Source organism: Symphalangus syndactylus, chromosome 23 (genome assembly GCF_028878055.3).
Source record: "Symphalangus syndactylus isolate Jambi chromosome 23, NHGRI_mSymSyn1-v2.1_pri, whole genome shotgun sequence".
Taxonomy (NCBI): Eukaryota; Metazoa; Chordata; class Mammalia; order Primates; family Hylobatidae; genus Symphalangus; species Symphalangus syndactylus.
The window spans coordinates 69,584,927-69,598,805 of NC_072445.2; the positions used below are offsets into that span (position 1 = coordinate 69,584,927).

Sequence of the window (13,879 nt, forward strand, 5' to 3'; positions counted from 1 at the left end):
TATGGGTTTATGCTTTATTTTTTAAAAGCGGCAGGGGTACTACATTCTGGGAACAAATAAAATAATAAAGCTAGTCCTGGAGGAATTCATAATTTTATCCATTGATGGCTTCATATAGAAGGCGAATTTGGAGAAGGGTAGATGTTGGTGAACAGGAAGTTAGTCTGAAACCATGAGCGTCCGACATGTTACCCGGCTGCAAGCTAACAAGTCAACCTATAGCACTTGATTGAGTGACAGGCACATACACACAAGCACATATATGTCAGGCAGGCTATCTGAACCATAGGGCTGCGTAGTACATATAGGCAGACATCTCTGTATCACGGAACAGGCCCTTTACGCATAGAGCAACTTGTGTGGCTTCTCCATGCCTCCTCACCACAGGGCGATGTGTTGAGAGTCGCCCAGAGCACCTGTCCTCGCGGGGTTTGAAATGATGAAACTTGGAGCTTTTCTAGGAGTTGCTGGCCCATCTTCCTTTCTTCTTCTCTGGATAGAGGCAGGGGGTTGGGAAAGGGATAGGTTTTTGCTTGAGAAGGTGACAGTCCTCTCTGGGAGGGAAGGGTCTCGAGGTTTACAACCCTAGAATGTAATCAGGTGTCTCTGGAGATGTCTCTAACTCTCTCCAGAAGTCTCTTTCACTTGCAAGGCTTGTTTGCTAATCAACCATCCTTTAACCCAGGTTGCCAATAATTTTTGTTCAAATGTCTCTGACCATGCAGAAACGAGAAAACATTCAAGTGGCATTGTCTCTTAGTGCTGCATGAAATAGGAGAGTTGTCCCAATAGTTAGACATGACGTGGGTGAAAGCTTGGAATCCAGGCTTGGAGTCACAGTTAGGAGAAGGTTGACTTGGCTGAAGAGTTTTTAAAAAATATTTGGGTTGGATAGGAGATCATCTGCATTCAAATAATTAGAAGTAAACATGCTGAAATTCCAAACTTTCTAGATCAAATATGTAATCTGTTTGATGAGTTGGGTTTAGAAGACCCCTCATCCCCCACCAAGGAAATAATAATAAAAATGGAGAAAAGTGTATGCTTTCAGAACCTCCATGGAATGATACCATTTGGTAGTAAGAGGATGGAACCAGTTCATGGTTGACTATGGTTTCAAATGCAGGTACAGTTGTATATTAACACTGAGTGCTTTGTATGTGGCAAGAATTGTTCTAAGTGTAAGTTACCTTGGTTAACATAATTTAATTATCTAACCACCCTTATAAGATAGGTTCTATAATTATTCTCATTTTTGTAGGTTAGGAAATAAAAGCACAGGAAAGTTAAGTAACTTGACAAAGATCACACACCTAGGTAAGTGACAGAGCTGTGATTTGGACCCAGGCAATCAGAATCCTTGCTTCTAACCACCAGCCGTTGCTCTCCTGAATAGCTAGGCATCCTATTTGACTATTTTCACACCCCAGCAGGACTCTATAGAGGTGCGAAGTGGAAGTGCTGAAGATCACAGGTACTATTTTTTTCCTTTTATATGTATTAAATTCCATATACTTCCCTATAATCCCTTAAGCCCTATCCAACAACAGCTTGGTTATTATCTGGAATAGGTCAGTCTTAGTGATCTTTCTCTCTGAGTGTAAATATCAAATCTTGTGCTTCATCTGGTGTTCTCAAGGGAAGTAGTGCTTCAGGAGGGAACTTGCTGAGAAAGAGAAAGCGCGATTCAGGAGCTGTTGTTACCCTAGTGGGAATCCCTCTGTCATTTTTAGAGGCCTCGGTATTGCAATTCCTTATTCAGCTCTCCCAGGTATGAAAACACAAGGCAGCCATTAATAGATGCCTGGCCACTGCCTGGAGGCCCCACGTGAACACCCAGGACCCGTTTCTTGACCCATCTCCTTGACCCCCCACATCCTGAGCTCTGTACCTCTCAGAAAGGAGTCTAAGCACACTAAAGCTACATCTTCAGCTCTGGTCCCTAAATCTGTAGGAAGCCTTTGAGGTTGAATGTTTGTTTTGCTCTTTTGAATCCTAAGAATAGTAAGTGGAAGAAGTCAGCAAGATATCTAAAGAATGCTCATTTATTTAAGTTAGCTTAATTACCTCCATTAAACTTAATTGTCATAATTGTTGCTTCACTGTCATTATTGTTTTTCCTTTATAGGAAAAGCTCTGTGAGCTTTGTGTAGCTGTTTACATGGTGTTTGATCCTATTTATTTTCTCATTGCTTACTTCCTGCTCTTTAGGGATTGCATAGTTTGCCCAGGACACTGCCCTGTCTCCAGGCTCTTTGAGGATGGGACAAGTAATTGTGCCCATCCTCAGCCTATGATGGCATGAGGAAATTAACCCTGCAGATACAGTAAATCATGTAAATACACAAACGTTCCCCGGAAACGTTCTCATTACTACTAGAAGTAGCTAACATGTATTCAGACCGTAAGTCAGGCACTTTACCTATTGCCTCTGATTTAATCTTCTCAGTGACTCTTAAGTGGTAGAAATTATTATCACGATTTTGCAGATGAGGAAACTGAGGCACAATAAAACAAAGGGCCAAGGTCACAGAGTTAGGAAGTGGCAGTGCTGGGATAAAAACCTAGGTGTATTTTAAGCTTGGAGACATCCTGTAAATTTACTATAGAAAGTAGGGTGCTAGGCTTCTGTTCTTTATTTCAGGAATATGATGTAGGAGAGGAAACTATCTATATCGTTCTTGATAGCTTCACCCTTAGAAGTCCTTCTTCTTTTTTTTTGAGACGGAGTCTCGCTGTGTCACCCAGGAGTGCAGTGGCGCAATCTCGGCTCACTGCAAGCTCCGCCTCCCAGGTTCACGCCATTCTCCTGCCTCAGCCTCCCGAGTAGCTGAGACCACAGGCGCCCACCGCCACGCCCGGCTAATTTTTTGTATTTTTAGTAGAAACGGTGTTTCACCGTGGTCTCGATCTCCTGACCTCGTGATCCGCCTGCCTCGGCCTCCCAAAGTGCTGGGATTACAAGCGTGAGCCACCGTGCCCGGCCCTTCTTTTTCTTTTAAAATTATCATTATTCTAGACAGACTTTTCCCCCCTATTTTTCTATATAATTTTTTCTACTATCATGTTTTTCTTTTTTAGGTTTTTATTTACAACAGAAAAATATTGGCACAAATAGAATGTTAAAAAATCAGTTATCGTTGGGAATCCCCAATAAGCCAAATTAATATCATTTAATATGCCCTTTTAACAAGGCCCCCGTTGAAATGCCCATGGATACTTGGGGACGATAACACCTGGTTGTGTTGCCTAAGTCACTTATCCAATTATTTCATTTCCACTTAGAATGGCATTGTGAAGGCGTGAGATTTGATGGAGGTGCAAGGTCCAGGTGTGTTCAGTGTTCCTTAGTAGGTGCCACTGGGTAGAATGAAAGTAGTTGGTACAGAAGTGGGGAAAGAAGCTTTTGATCATGTCCCAAAGGATATGCATTATCCTTTGTTCCTGCAGAGGCTTCTACTTTCCTTATTTCATGGATTTGCTCTCCATTTCCTCTGTTGCCTGATTGGAATAATTGGGAGTCAACCTTGACTTCTCTCTCCTTGATGGCACCTGCTCCCCAATCCAACCTGTGACCAGATTCTATTTACTCCATTGGTATGTCTTAATCAAACCACCTTCTTTTCCTTTCCACATTTCCTGCTTTCCTCCAATCTATTGCCCACAGACTGTCAGAATCAGCTTCCTAGAATACAGATTTACTCAGGCTACTCCTTTGTTAAAATTTTTCAGACTCTGAAGGCCTACTGGAAGAAGCCCAAACTTCTTACCATGGCAAAGAAGACCCTCTATGATCCAGCTTCTGTGCCTGGTCTGCATCTTCTCTTATTCTCCCCTTCCTGCATCCCATGCTCTAGCCATGCCCAAGCACTGACAGATTCCCAAATGGGCCATTCTTTCTTATGCTTCTTTACCTTTCCTTATGTTGTTTCCTCTAATGAGATTCTTTTCTATTCCCCATGCCACTTACTTGCATATATCTATTTATATTTTAAGGACAATTAACTATCACTTCTTGAATAAAATCTTTCTTTTTGACTACCCATTTCAAAGAGCTGAAAAAGGCTACCTCTCCCTTTTGTCTTATTTTCTCTTATACATATTCGTTCATCATTATCATCATCATCTCAGCTCTCACCATTGAGCAATTACTCTCCTGTAATTGATTTACCAAATATTTATTGGGTACCTACTATATGATGAAAGCTGTCATACATGCTGGGTGTACAGTGCTGAGAAAACCAGATATCATTCCTGCCCTACTGGACTCATATAAAAGAGACAAATCCTAAACAAACCAACAACTACAAAATGATGAATTAAAATATAACATAAAATGAAAGAATGGGGAAATAGAGGGAGAATAAGAGGAGGAAGCCTACTTTAAGTGTTAGGGGAAACATTTACTGAGGAAGAGACAATTTCCTTATTTCATTGATTTACACACCATGTCCTCTGAGACTTTATTGATGAATGTCTTAAAATACAAGCTTTTATTTCATTGATTTTCCCTATTGTTTTCTGTTTTCTATTTTATTGATTCCCTCTTTAATCTTTATTATTTCATTTCTTATACTTATTTTGAGTTTCATTTGCTCTTTTTTTCTCATGTAGGAAACAGATCTTTGATTTCAGACCTTTCCTCTTTCTAATATAGATACTTTTAGTGCTATAAATGTTCCTTTAAATACTGCTTTAGCTGCATCTCACAATTTCTAAAATGTACTTTATTTTCACTTAGTTCAAAATCCTTTTTCTTTTCTTCTTTGATCCATGGGTTATTTAAAAGTATGTTATTTAATTTATAAATATTTGGAGACTTTCCAGATATCTTTCCAATATTCATTTTTAATTTCATTTCACTATGTTCTGAGAATATACTTCGAGACTTATTTTATGGCTCAGAATATAGTTTATCATGGTGAATGTTCTGCATCCACTTGAAAAAAGTATATTCTGCTGAAATTGTGTTGCATGTTCTATAACTATTAGGTCAAGTTGATTGAGTTATTCAAGTCTTCTATGCCCTTTCTTATTTTTTTGTCTACCTGCTCTATTAATTATTGAGAGCACTATTGAAATCTCTGAATATAATTATGGGTTTGTCTGTTTCTCCTTGCAATGCTATCAGTTTTTACTTCACGCATTTTGAAGCTGTTTTATTAGGGGCATTTATGTTTAGGATTATTATGCAGTGCTGGTGATCTTAAGGGGTTAAACTATTCTACTGCATATATAGTCTTCTGCTGATATGATTATATTCAGGACTTCAATTATAATCAGTATTTTATATTTCCAATTGCTTTATGAGTAAATTGAGTGGGATATTGTATGGATGTCTCAAATACAAAATAATACAAACAACACAATATCCCAGTCAATTTGCATACACCTAAATTTTCCCTACTTCCTGTGTTCTTCATATTAGTTAATGATGACTAAATTAACACTTAACAGAACCCAAATAAAGTTGGTTCAATCAGGTAGAGATTTATTTTTAATATGAAAAAACATTTGGATAAAGGAAGTCCAGGGCTAGAACAAAGCCTTAGTGGTCTTTGGGAACCGAGGATACCTCTATTTTTTCTATTTCATTGCTCCTAAAATATGGATTCCATCCACAATATTATCTATTGATTGAAGATGGTTTTTGGAGCTCTGGCCATTGCATCCAGTTTCCAGTTAGGATGTAGAAGAAAGGTGTAGAAGGGCAGCAAATATGCACACCATTTTCTTTTTAAGGAACTTTCCTAGATGTCCCATCTAGCAACCTCTATTCATACCTGATTGACACCCCTGAGTTGCAGGAGAGGCTGGGAAATGTGTCGCTGCCCTGAAAGAACCTGGGGTCCTGTAACTAAGAAAAAGATAGGTAAACATGGTGCGTGTAACTGACAATACCATTGTTGCTAACAATGTATTGTATTCTTAAAAATTGCTGAGTTACTTTTAAGTGTTCTCACCACAAAAATAAGTATGTGAGATAATGTATATATTAATTAGCTTGATTTAGTCATTCCACAATCTATACATATATCAAAACATAATCTAAATGACAGATATGTACAATTTTTGTCAATTAAAAATAAATTGAAGAAGTAAGTAAATCAAAAAAGAAAGAAGAGAGTTGAGTGGATACTGGGTTGGCAGTGATTGAATCCCAATAATTCCCTTAGCAAAAAATCAAAGTCTTGTCACTAGTTCCTGTCTCTCTTATTTCACATTTGAGCACATACACACAGTCATGTGCTCATGCATGAAACCAGTATCTCCACTTTGGTCATGGTATTTTGGATCCATTCCTCAACTTCTTTGCTGAACTTTTCAGGAGTTACCAGCTTCCTCCTCTCATTTGTCGTTCTTCAATACTGCTGCTAGAGATACTTCACTAAGTGACACTTTGCTAAGGTCATATTGCTCTTCTGATTTAAAAGTTTCCTTTATTTCCCACTAGTGAAAGAAGAAAATCCAAATATCCTAGGTCGTCTACACAACAAACCCTTTTCTTGCATGTAAACTCTCAGAGTTCTTCTCAAGCCCATGCTCCATTTACAACACTGAACCCAAGGTCAAGGAAGGCACAGAGCTGGGGTTCTAGCTCAGGATTGTGAGCCTCCAAATCCCAAACTGTATGCATAGGCATCTACCCCCTGAAAAGGAGGGGAAGGAGAAAAAAGTGGAGGAGGTAGTCAGCATGATCGTGTGGGTTAAACAACAACTTAACACCAGAGAGAGACTCTCCGGAGAGGCACTTGAGCCTTAGGTAGGGGGCATATAAGACCCTCAACTGGGTGATTTACTGGCCTTCTTGATTTCCAACTTGAGATAAAAGTAATAGCTTGGAAAGTAATATGAGATAAGGAGGAAAGTGACATCAGGGTCTATTAAAATAGTATTTGTTGTATTTTTTTTCTAATTAAAAGTAATACACATAAATAGTAAGAATTTCAGAAAATAAAGAGAAGCACAAAGAAAATATTAAATCACTAGCATTTCTACCACCTAGATATAAAAGTGTATTTGTTTCGTATACATACATGAGTACATATGTATGTATGTATATTTATTTATATAGATCCTTTTCTGTATTGTAAAATTCATTTTTAAAATAAAACTGAGGTAAAATACAGAAGAGATATTTAGCTTACTTTTTCATTGAACAAATATGGTAAACATGTTCCCATGCTTCTAAATATTTTTTGCAACTTGATTTTCAATGGCTAGATAAAATTTCGTTGCATGGATGAAACAAACATTCCTTTGTTGAGGCTTGCTTCTGGTATTTGCTATTATAATGAATAATCTTGATATACCTTTTTATTTGGTGTATATCTGATTATTTCCTTAGATAAAGAAGTAGAATTATTAGATCACATGATATAAACATTGTTTTATACCAACTGCTCTCCAGGAAGATTATACTAAAGTGTACTTATACCAATAAGGTATGAGAATTTTCCCTATACTCCGTGTTATCATTTTAAAATATTATTGTTTTAAAAATATACCTGTTTTGACAGCTGATGAGCAGATTCCATTTCGTTTGTTTGCCATTTATATTCTTCTGGTTTGAATTGCCTCTTCAAGTTTTTGTTTCTAATTCCCTTGTGGTATTTAATAATAATAATTTATTTATTATAGCTAAATATAAATATGCATTCTTTTATTATACTAATGAATAATGATATAGTAATACTTTTGATAATAATGGCAGCCAACATTTAGTAAGTCTTTACTGTGCTAGTTTTCATGTATTTTATAATCCTCGCAATCCGCTGAAATATATTTGATTATTATCCCCATTAAAATAATAGAAGTTTATGAAATTAAATGACCCACCCAAAGTCACATAGCTAGTGATAGGCAGACCAACTTGTTAGAAGCGCCTTATGTAGGATTTTAATCACTTGCCTGTCAAATTGTTTTAACTTCTCTCCTCCTGGTTTATTGTTCATCTTTTAATTTAGATAGTGCTCCTTTTTATAGACAGAATTTCTAATTTTCTTACAGTTCTACATAGTGTCTTTTCCTTTATTCTATCTTCTTTTGTGCATATGCTTAGAAACACTCTCCCTTGACAGGGATTGGATAAGTATTTAGATTTATTGCTTTCAATTCTTTTATTGGTAATTTTCAGTATGCCGCTCTGTAATCAATTTGAAATTTATTTTGGTATATGATGTGAGTTAGGAACAGAGCCCCATACTAAATAATCTATTTTCCTTTCTAACGTTAAAAGCAAACTTTTATTATATGTGTAGCTATCATTTGTACAGAAATACATTTGTTTAGAAATGTATACATTTGTATAGAAATGTGTATAGAAATACATATTTCTATGTATTTGGGTCTGATCTTCTACTTTATTCTGTTCAGTTGATTTATTATTTATTCTTACTCCAGGATCACGCCATCCTGACCTCTGCACCTTTCTAACATGTGCTGGTGTCTTAGGGGCATGCCTTCTCTTTCTTCGTTCATCAGAGTGCTCTTAGCTGCTCTTCCAAATGGTCTATAATCTGGGCTCACTTCAGAGTGGATTTCTCCCAAGGCCCTGCCTCATCCACTTGTACTCTCCTGCCCCATAAACAAACCACCTGGTGCTTGGTTGGCTGACCAGAATCCTTTGAGGTGTCTTTGGAGAGTTTTCTGACTTCTCATTCCTTGCAGATGTACCGTCCTGTGTAGCCTCCTCCCCGGCCCTAGATGGCAGCCTGGCACCCAGGCCCTCTCAATGTCTCTGAACACTGGCAGGCATGTCCAGGCTGAGCATCTTCAGTAGTGTTGTGGACAGGTTGTGTCGCACTTTCTTGGCATCTGCCATCAGCACTCAGCCTCAGCTTCTTTCCCAATTGTGGTTTTGGTTAATCCACCTGAGAGTCACCTTGGCCAGCATTTGGAACAGGAGGTAGCGACCTCCACACCAGCACAGATGGTATCCAGGCTATCTCAGAAATCATCAGAGATGCCTGGAGCAACGTTAAATTAGAGCTGAAAGGACCTTGGAGATGATCAATTCCAACCCCATCATTTTCCACATAAGGAAAATAAAACTTCCCTCAGAATACCCCCACCTGCCTCCTGCCCAAAGCTTTGATCCTCCTAACAGCCCCAGGTATTTATTGTGGAAGCCAGCACTGGCACCCAGATGTTCTGGTTTCTAGCCCACAGTTGTGTCCTCAAGCCTTGCTTCCATCCTGACCTAAAGCTGTCACTGTCAATGGCAAGGGTTAAATGCATCCTATCTGCACACGGAAGAGATCGCTCCTGTGACTCCTGAAGCGTTTCCCCAGTCCAAGCACACAGCTTCAGTCTTACCCTGATTGAATCTTGGCCAGCTCACTTTCAACTAAGCCCCTGGTTCAGCCAGGCAGGAAATGACCTCATCAGGAGTGGATGAAAGGGAGCGTGACTGCTGAGCAGAGGAGGTTGCTATGTGGCTGATGAAGCAAGACAGAGGCTTCCCAATAGGACAACAAGTTATTGGCTCTGGGAAATGATGTCAAATTCCCAATGACTCAAAGAGGGACAGGATGTCTATATATCCATCCACAAACACTGAAAACCTTGGTTACTTTTTTCCTTCAAATTAGTTACTCACACTCCCCATTCCTTATAGCCTACCTTTCATTCCTTCTGAATGTAGAATGGTACAAGAGACAACTGATTTTCATCTAACTAGCCATTTGGGAAGATAATTAGAAAATAATGTTTGGGGAAGTAGCGTATAGAATTAATTTTCAACATATGTTTACAGAGCATGTACTATGAGCCTGACTATTTTACGTGCTTGGTGGATAAGTTCACCAACAAAATAAAGACCTCTACCCTTATGGATATATATTTTTTAAGAGATGGAGTCTCCCTCTATCACCCAGGTTGGAGTGCAGTGGTATGATCATAACTCACTGCAGCCTCAAATCCTAGGGATCAAGTGATTCTCCTGCCTCAGCCTCCTGAGTAGCTGGGATTTCAGGTGGGAGTCACTGTGCCTGGCTCCTCATGGAATCATGATTTTTCTGATTTGATCTTGAGACATCTCCATACCATTTCTGTGAGACCTGGGGGTATGAAATCGATAAGATTGTGCAGTTGGGCACTTCTCATCCATAACTGGTCATTGTATTCATATGTTCTCATGCTGCTATGAAGAAATCCCTAAGTCTGGTAATTTAAAAAGAAAGGAGATTAATTGACTCACAGTTCTGCCTGAGTAGGGAGGCCTCAGGAAACTTACAATCATGATAGGAGGCACCTCTTCATAGGCCAGCAGGAGAGAGAAAGAGTGCCAGCAGGGGAACTGCCAGACGCTTATAAAACCATCAGATCTCGTGAGAACTCTGTCAGTCACTATCACGAAAACAGCATAGGGGAAACCACCCCCATGATTCAATTATCTCCCAGCAGGTCTCTCTCACGACTCGAGGGGATTATGGGGATTACAATTCAAGATGAGATTTGGGTGGGGACACAGCTGAACCATATCAGTCACTGTTGGTGATGCTTGGTTCTCTCCGGTGTCTCTGAGGTTTATGATGAGCAATGGACAAATGAACCAGGAGCAAGCGCAAGGCGCATGTTCTTCAGAGCGTCACCGTCTACCTAGGACATTGTGGATCAGACTTCTAGACTGAAATGGAAATGTTGTGCTGGCATTGCAGAAAGATTACAGATGAGGACCCCAAAGCCCATCATAAAGTATAATACCAAGAAGTCTTGTGTTTTATATTCAAATTTCCTGCAAATTAATTATAGTCCTATAAGTCATCCATACTTCAATATTAAAAACATTGGACTTGCTCTTAAAGTGAAAGAACATTTCTTAACACCCCTTCCCCTAAATCTTCAAGTGAAACTTGCTCTGAAAAGATGTTCTAGGTATATGGTATAGATTTGAATCTCCTGGTTTACCTGTGCTTATCTGTAGAAGTAAAGCCTATTCTAATTGGAGAAGCATGGATGTCTGAATCTTTTACAAGACCAAATTCTGGGCACCAAAGTGAAGGGAGGTCTGGGTGAGAGTCATTATTCAACTTCGTCTGCTAGTTGTGTTGCCCCTGGTTCTGCCTGGGTTAGCCTAAGTTCTCAGGATGTGTTCATCCTATAGGCAAAGGTGGAAGAAACAAAAATTTAGAGCATTGAAGATAAATGAAATCCAATTATTTATCTTCTCAATATTCCAGCCTTCACTTACAACCTTTAACTGTTAATTAGATATTTTATAAAAGTCTGTTTATTTTAAAGGCTCAAATGTTTGAAGACTATAAGGTCACTGTCAGTATATTTCTGGAGAAGAAATGTTTGTCACTTGTCTTCAAGGTTGATGTTTATTAGTTTTCCCATCCAAAGACTAGGTCTGATGCCAACAAATCAGACTTTTTTCCCTGCATCTATGATCAAGCACTTGAACATTTCCCTACGAATGTGGATGCTCCCTGGGTTAGAATTGTTTTCCGCTGTGAGCCAAGGCTGCGTTCCAGCTCTCATTTACCCGCAAGGAGGAGAGGGATGCAAAGGATTGTCAGTGGCGGAGAAGATGCCACTTTTTTGGCTGTTTTCCACAGCATTCAGATTCATATCTGAGTTCAACATGTTTTGTATGTTTTCCCCACATGCTGGGACAGGCCTGTTTTTAAAGACAAGGTTGAAGAGTGGAGAGAAGAGGCTTGTTTATGCACATGGTCATCAGTACAGCACAATCTGTCTCCAAAATGGGGAAGGTCCCCTCACTAGGGATGAGCTTCAGCTTTGGTCTGTCTCTGGATTCTCACCTACCTGATTTTCCATTCTCATCCCCCAATCTTGGACCTGTCCTTTAACTGAAAGAAAGACACTCTTTTCCACCCTTTTGATGTTTTATCTGAATCCTTGGCAAAAGTATAGCTTATAATTTTTTAATTAAGATGCCTGTGTTTGAGAAGGTGGTGACAACTGAACTCCAGGCTCATCTGGTTTATCACATGCTCCAGGACAGGTTTGGATCTGGGTTTCAATCAGGTCATAACATGAAGTCAGAATCTGTGATCATTGCATTATTCACAGGAGCAGAGGCTTGTGGAAATAAAGGGAGGCACTGCAGTCCCCAACACACCCAGTGTCTCTTCACTCTGTCATTGGATGGAAATTTCTCCCCACTGGATCGGGACTTGAAGATTTCACGAGACTTCTTGTAGCTTACCTCGCAAGAGATCGTCTCTCTCTTTGGCACCCTGAATATTTTGACTCACTTGGACAAATAATTCAGGGTATTTACAGATACCACTTGACAGGGCATTTGCCAATACTTAGGCAAACTTCGGTTTGGTATAACTGGTGGGCTCTTGTGCAAAGCCAGGAGGGTGGCGGTAGCTTTACTATGAGTTCCCTACTAAGGAGCAGTAACTCATTAACTCTTTCACAACTTTTTCATTTTAGCTCCTGTTGAGTGGTAGGCAGCATGGTCCTGTGGGGTTGAGACTAGAGTCACCTAAGTTTGATTGGGACAAGGATTGTGAAGTCTGAGCCTGAGGCTGTCAGTGGAAGAGTCAGGCACAACACAGTAGAGAGAGGTCAAAGTCAGCCGTGGAACAAAAGGAGAGGACTGCAAAGGACAAACTTATTTTTGAGAGATATGTGGTGTGCATTAGTAGGCATGGCTGAGAGTTCCCAGAGGCTGAGGCCATCCCTTTAAGGACTGAAACCATAATGTCAGCTGTTGTTGAAGTTCATGTCCCTACACACTGTTAAATATTGCTAAGCTTTGGGAGGAAATGTTGGCCCCATCATATGTCACAGTCAACCCGGGGCAGTCTCTGTTTATGCCGATGGTCCCAAGCTCATTATTAACTGCACCCCTTTCATTCTCAAAAGTCTACTTGTTTGGAAAGTGCCTGGTATGATTACACCAGATAAGGAAAGTGGATATTGCTACTTTCTTTTAACATATCAGAGATACCTCAAGCTTTGAGGTGCTCCTCTCCCAAATTTAAGGCTCTTTTAAAATATCTTTTTATATCTTTAATATGCTCACATTTTTCTCCACCTTCTTGAACGTACCTGCACCAAAAAACTACATAGTTTATAACTGTTTTGATGTCCTTGTCTACTAACTCCTGCATCTGTGTTATTTCTGGGTCTGTTTATGTTGATCAGTTTCCCTCCCGCTTATTGTCCATTATGTTCCCTTGCTACTTTGCATGTCTGGTAATTTTTGAGCGGATGGCCAGACATAATTTTTATCTTGTTGGATGTCAGATATTTTTGTATTCTTTTAAATATTCTTGGTCTTTGTTCTGGGACATACTTAAGTTGCTTGGAAACAGTTAATCTTTATGAAGTTTGCTTTCAAGCATGGTTAGATGGAACCAGAGCAGCCTTTGGTGCAGGGATGTTTTTTTTTCCCCACGTCAGATGAGTGATGTGCCGACATCATAATGAGGTTTGAGGGAGGCACATCTCACACATGAGCAAAAAACCCAATCATCACACTTACGAACCACAAAAGAACCTGGTCTAGGGGTGCTTTTTTCCTTTTGAGGGCACGACCATGTATTACAAGATTTCTCCACTCTGCTATGGGGACATCAAAGTTCCTTGCCCCCTAGCTCAGGGATGATTCCACCCGCTCACTCCTGGTGCAGCTTCTTCACATCCACGCCCTGACCAGTACTCAGCTGAAGAGTAGGGGAAACCCCTTTCCATCTCCAGGCTCTCCTTCTGTGCAGGTCTCTCTGTGCAGCTCTCTTCCCTGTGAAGCTCTCTTTTCTCCATTACTCTCATCTACGGGGTTAGCCAGAGTGTCATCCCTAAATTCTCACTTGTGTCCATAAACCAGTAGGCTTTGTTTAGGTTCCGTCTTTTTGCACCATCACTTAACTGAAAACGCTGTCCACCTGGTAAG

At 39.8% G+C, this 13,879-nt stretch overlaps 1 non-coding gene across 1 annotated transcript; it reads right to left on the minus strand.

Moving 5' to 3' along the window:
• Positions 1-13,383: 13,383 nt before the first annotated feature.
• Positions 13,384-13,486, minus strand: LOC129473882 (small nucleolar RNA U13). Its single transcript, XR_008654408.1, has one exon. It is a non-coding gene; the product is annotated as a small nucleolar RNA U13 (small nucleolar RNA).
• Positions 13,487-13,879: the final 393 nt, after the last annotated feature.